Source organism: Colossoma macropomum, unplaced genomic scaffold, assembly GCF_904425465.1.
Source record: "Colossoma macropomum unplaced genomic scaffold, Colossoma_macropomum, whole genome shotgun sequence".
Lineage (NCBI taxonomy): Eukaryota > Metazoa > Chordata > Actinopteri > Characiformes > Serrasalmidae > Colossoma > Colossoma macropomum.
This window is the reverse complement of record NW_023494801.1, coordinates 23,651,996-23,658,410: the sequence shown is the minus strand read 5'-3', so window position 1 is coordinate 23,658,410 and position 6,415 is coordinate 23,651,996.

The following is a 6,415-nucleotide window of genomic DNA, read 5'->3' as shown; positions in this document are numbered from 1 at the left end:
CTCAAAAAATGCTAGCCAGTACATGACTAGCAAGCACAGCTTTGAACAGCTAGGCACACATAAAATCATAATTTTTATTAAAACTTTAAAATATATTGGCAGAAAAATGTATTTCAGCATTTAGAGTTCTTAAGGTTACATGCTGATTTCCAGATTTTGGGACACATTAACTTCAAAACAATGATATCTAACTGCTCACGACATGTTATGAGATGACATGTTACTTCCTGCTCTAAAATGCAGGGGTGTAGCTAAAAGTAAGACTAAATGAGGACAGAATGGAATAGCATTTTAATAAAGTTTTTTTTTATTTAAAAATTAAACTCATGATAAATCCAAAACTGCAAAAGATCTTAAAAAAACAGAAAAAACATTAAAAAATAGAAGCGAATTAGGGGTTATGGTTTTGGATAGATCTCCACACAGAAAGTACCCTATAAATAATGATTGTGTATATTTTTTAGCCTATTACTATCTCAATTAATTAATTAAGAAGAATGGCACATATGTGCCCTTATATGTCAATATATTGAAATTTATGGACAAATGTAGAAGCAATGTGGTGTCATTTTTTACAACCGCATTTCCGAAAAAGTTGGGGCGCTGTGCAAAATGTAAATAAAAACAAAATGCAATGACATGCAAATGATTTAAACCCTATATTTCATTGAAAATAGTACAAAGACAATATACCAAATATTGAAAGTTTTTTATTGTTTTTGAAAAATATATTTTCAATTTGATGCCAATAACACATTCCAAAAAAGATGGGACGGGGCAACAAAAGGCTGGTAAAGTTACGTAATGCTAAAAAAAAACACCTGGTTGTTAATTTGCAACAGGTCAGTAGCGTGATTCGTGAGTTCAAAAAAAGCATCCCAGAGAGGCTGAGTCTTTCAGAAATTAAGATGGGGAGGGGTTCACCACTCTGTGAAAGACTGCATGATCAAATAGTACGATGTCTTTTTCAGAGAAGGTCTTGCTTATTTCAGCAAGACAATGCCAAACCACATTCTGCACGTATTACGACAGCATCACTCTGTATTAAAAGAGTCTGAGTGATAATCTGGCCTGCCTGCAATCCAGACCTGTCACCACTGAAAACATTTGGCACTTTATGTAATCAAAAATACTGCAAATGAGACCCTGAACTGTTGAGCAGCTGAAATCCTATATCAAACAAGTAGGAAAAACATTTCACTTTCAAAACTACAGCAACTGGACTCCTCAGTTCCCAAACGCTTACAGAGTGTTGTTAAAAAAAGAGATGATGAAAAACAGTGGTAAACATGCCTCGTCCCAACTTTTTTGGCATGTGTTGTTGGCATCAAATTCAAAGTGGGCATATTTAAAAAAAAATGATAATACAATTTCTCAGTATCAACATTTGATATGTTGTCTTTGTAGTTGTCTTTAAAATATGGTTTACTTGATTTGCACATCATTGCATTCTATTTTTATTTACATTCTGCACAGTGTCCCAACTTTTTTGGAAATGGGGTTGTAAATATTACATATATGTCAATCATATATGAAAACATATTACAAATCTATTTGGAAAAATATATGGAAATATATTTCCTTTGAATTTGGCTCATAGTATGATTACATTAAAAGGCAAGGCACATAAAAAGTGGACAGCAGACAACAGAATCAAAAAGGTCACCTGTAGTACATTAATGTGCATAAAATTACAGGGCAAAGTTTGGCCTCAAGCATGGGCTACTAGGCTGTTTGATGAGGCTTTTTAGCTGCCACTAGCCTCTCTTTTTATCCTTTTATCACTATTAGACTACTGAGAGATCAGTGTTATGTATGTAGCCTTCAAATGCACACTAGAGATATTTTGTCTATTCCTTTGTGTAATGTTGAATATATTGCTCCAAAAACACTAAGAATTCCTTGGACTAGATCATACCTACACCTCCAAAGTCTGCATGTTTGTCAGACATTAACCAGGAGGGGCAAAGCTTAGCAAACTTATTCATTTACAAATAATCTTTAGCAATGACTGACTTCAGCTGTAAAGTCAAAAGTGTAACAGAATTCTATCAGAATCTATGTATATGCATCCTACTCCTTTTATTTATTTTTCCTGAAACAAAGAGAAGTTGATATTAACAGGGACGTTTTTCCTTTGCTAAATCATGTCATGATCAGCCCAACTTAAAGAAAACACTGCTTAACAATTACAGTATTTTACAATTATTAAATTTAACACACACCAGTGGTACTTTTTAGACCAAATACCATATGACCAAACCAAAACCACCTGTAAGTACCACCCATAAGTAATTTTACAGAAACACATGTGCACAACCTACACGCACTTACATACAGTAGTCCTATGTGTGAAGTGAGCACCATGAGAGTAAGAGGGGTAAGAGGGGTGTGCCTGTTTAGCTGAGCAAAGCTGAAGATGAAGGTAGTTAGTCTCAAATGCAGATCTGACTGAACACTTCAGCAGTGACATGTAAAACCCCATTTCCATAAAACAGTTGGGACGCTGTACAGAATGTAAATAAAAACAAAATTAAATTAAAATGATGTGCAAATCATTTAAACTCTATATGTAATTGAAAATAGTACAAAGACAACATATCAAATGTTGCAACGGAGAAATGTTTATTGTTTTTTGAAAGATAAATGCCCATTTTGAAATTGACAACACTTTCTAAAAAAGTTGGGACGGGGGGCATGTTTACCACAATGTTTCATCACCTCTTCTTTTAACAACACTCTGTAAGCGTTTGGGAGCTGTAGAGACCGACTGCTGTAGTTTTGAAAGTGAAAGTTTTCTAATTCTTGTATATAGATATAGGATTTCAGCTGCTCAACAGTTTGTGGTCTCGTTTGCCATATTTTTTCATTCTACCAAATGTTATCAGTGGTGACAGGTCTGGACTGCAGGCAGGCCAGTTTAGCACCCGGACTCTTTTAATACAGAGCCATGCTGTTGTAATATGTGCAGAATGTGGTTTGACATTGTCTTGCTGAAATAAACAAGGCCTTCTCTGAATAAGATGTCATCTGGATGGCAGCATATATTGCCAAAACATGTATATATCATTCAGCATTAATGGTGCCTTTCACAGATGTGCACATCATCCGTTCCATGTACAGTAATGCAGCCCTATACCATCATGAATACTGGCTTTTGAACTGTGCACTGATAACCAGCTGAGTGGTCTTTAGCCCAGAGGACACAGTGTCCATGATTTCCAAAAAGAATTTCAAATGTTGATTTGTTGGACCACAGGACTTTACCACTTCCCCTAAGTCCATTTTAAATGAGCTTGGGTCCAGATAAGGTGGCAGCATTCCTGGTTCCTGTTTATATACGCTTTCTTCTTTGCGTTTAAGAGTTTTAATTAGCATTTGTGGATGCTGCGCCGAACTGTTTTCATAGACAGTGTTTTTCGGTTTTTCTAAACCTCTTGCAGTGATTTCCACTACAGAATCATGTCTGTTTTTAATGCAGTCCCGCTTGAGGGCCCAAAGATCATGGCCAGTCAAGTTATTGACCTGTTGCCAATTAACCACCTTGTGTTTTTTTAAGCATTACACAACTTTACCAGCTATTTGTTGCCCCCGTCCCAACTTTTTTGGAACGTATTGCTGGCATCAAATTTAAAAGGGGCATATATTTTTCAAAAAACAATAAAATCTCTCAGTTTCAACATATGTTGTCTTTGTACTATTTTCAATTAAATATAGGGTTTCAATGATTTGCACATCATTGCATTTTGTTTTTATTTACATTTTTCACAGTGTCCCAACTTTTTTGGAAATGGCTTGTGTGTTTACACTAACAACGTTGCATGAAGGCTGTAGTAGTATCAAGTCACTGCTCAGAGCTTGTGGAGTTTATGAGGAGTTTGCTATCTCCCCCGACAGTTTACCACCATGCTCATTGTCACAGTGTACATTCCACCCAGTAACAAAGCAAAGGAAACACTATACCAACTCTATGGGGCCATCAGTGACCTACAGACTGCACACCCTGAAGCATTTTTCAGTGTTGCTTGGGACTTTAATCATGCAAAAGTCGGTGCTGTCTACATTCTTTATTTTGTATGTTGATTTTGTGACTTGTGGAATAAACACATTGGATCTTGTTCACACCAATATCCATGGAGCACACAAGACTGTGCCCTGAGACCTGCTTAGACCACATCACTGTCATGATAATTCCAGCATACAGACCTCTACTCAAGCATGCCAAACCGGTTCTGAAACATGTGAGAACCTGATCTGAGGCAAGCTATCAGAGAGGCAAAGCACAACTAAGCACAGAGAATCTACTGATACTTACAGGACACCAAAGACACACAGCATATGGGGCAGGGCATTCAGGCCATCACTGAGTGTGTATACATGCACTCATTAATCTGATCATAACCAGATTTCTGCAGTTATCCAATTGTTAAATCAAGTCAAATTTATTTATATAGCGCCTTTTACAACAGATGTTGTCACAAAGCAGCTTTACAGAGAATCCGGGTCCACGCCCCCAGTCAGCAAGCCTTGGCGACAGTGGCAAGGAAAAACTCCCTCAACAGGAGGAAGAAACCTCGAGAGGAACCAGACTCAAAAGGGGAACCCATCCTCCTCTGGTCGACACCGGATAACAGCACAGACACAAAACAGTATAAGTGGATACAGTTTTACACTTCTGTGCAGTGCGCCGACCGCATCAGTCACGTCAGACCCTCTTAGGACGGGCAGCTGCTCAGCTCAGGGAACAAGAGGGGGAGGGGGGAAGAGAGGGGGGGATAGGGGGGAGGGGGGAAGAGAGGGGGACAGATAGTTAGGAAAACAAATTAACCAAAGGCTCGACTAAACAGGTAAGTTTTTAGCCTAGACTTAAAGATGGAGGCTGTGTCTGAGTCCCGAACACAGACTGGTAGGCTATTCCAAAGCTGTGGGGCTTTGTATGAAAAAGCTCTTCCCCCTGATGTACCTTTATTTATTCTGGGTACTAATAATGAGCCCGCACCTTGTGATCTAAGTGGGCGTGTCGGTTGATAATAGGAAATAAGGTCACTGAGGTACTGAGGAGCAAGGCCATTCAAAGCTTTATACGTCAGTAGAAGAATTTTGTACTCAATACGGAATTTAACTGGCAACCAATGTAAGGTACACAAAATTGGGCTAATGTGGTCAAATTTCCTGGTTTTGGTGAGAACTCTAGCTGCAGCGTTCTGGACTAACTGAAGCTTGTTAAGGTTTTGGCTGGAACAAGCAGAAAGCAGAGCGTTACAGTAATCTAACCTGGACATGATAAAGGCGTGAACTAACGTTTCTGCATCCTGTAGCGACAGTGCATTTCTTAATTTAGCGATATTACGCAGGTGGAGGAAAGCTATTCTGGTAATATTGGTAATATGCTCATCGAAGGCCAGATCGGGATCGATCGTGACACCAAGGCTTTTTACAGATGTGCCTGGTGCAATTGAGAAACTATTGAGATTAAGAGTAAACATAGGCAGATTATCCCTAGCAGCTTTTGGACTTTAAATGGTCATGTAAACACCATACTCTAATCTAGTAATCTGACAAAGAGAGCTGGATTTTAGCTCAGCAATCTCAGTGCATGTATACTCATACTCTGATTTCTATCAGAGATCTTAGTCTGTGCATGCGTGAGAACAGACAGTGGATGTTGCGAGATGGCAGCAAAACACTTTTGGAGAGGCGCTGAAACCAAACACGAAATAAAGGATTTAAATACTCTTCATTTTCCGAACGATGTGTGTGCATATTTTCATATAAAGTTGTGCGCTGTTTAAAAAAAAAAACGCAGCATGAAGTTTGAGTTTTATGTTACATTTCTTCTTCTGTGAGTTAATTGCCTGCAAAAATCTGATTACTGCCTGACTCATATAAACCCAAAATTTTCCCATTATCTGATTACTCAAGTGCATGTAAACATGTTGATCGGATTACTGACAAAATCTGATTTTCTGCAGTTATCAGATTATTAAGTGCATGTAAACACACTCACTGACTACAAGTGACATCACATGTCTGAGATGGTGATGCCTCGCTCCCAGATGCACTCAACAACTTCAGTACAAGGTTTGAAGCACAAAACAACCACACCTCCTCATACAAAAACTGACAAAATGAATAATAAATTTCTATCAGAATGGGGAAAAAATGAATAGTAACCTTTTTGTAAAATGAAGTTTAATTTAACTCTAATTTGTATTTGCAACGTATTTTGATTCTTAATGTTTTTCAAGTGGATTTTATTATTTAGTTTGGAACTTTCGGCACATAATTAACCCCACAGGAGTGGCTTTTGGACTAAAACAATCAAACACGTCTCTAGGACTTGATACTTGACTTGGGTTTCTGCACTTATACTTACACTTACATACTTTCTCACTGACTGATTTTGATGAGCACT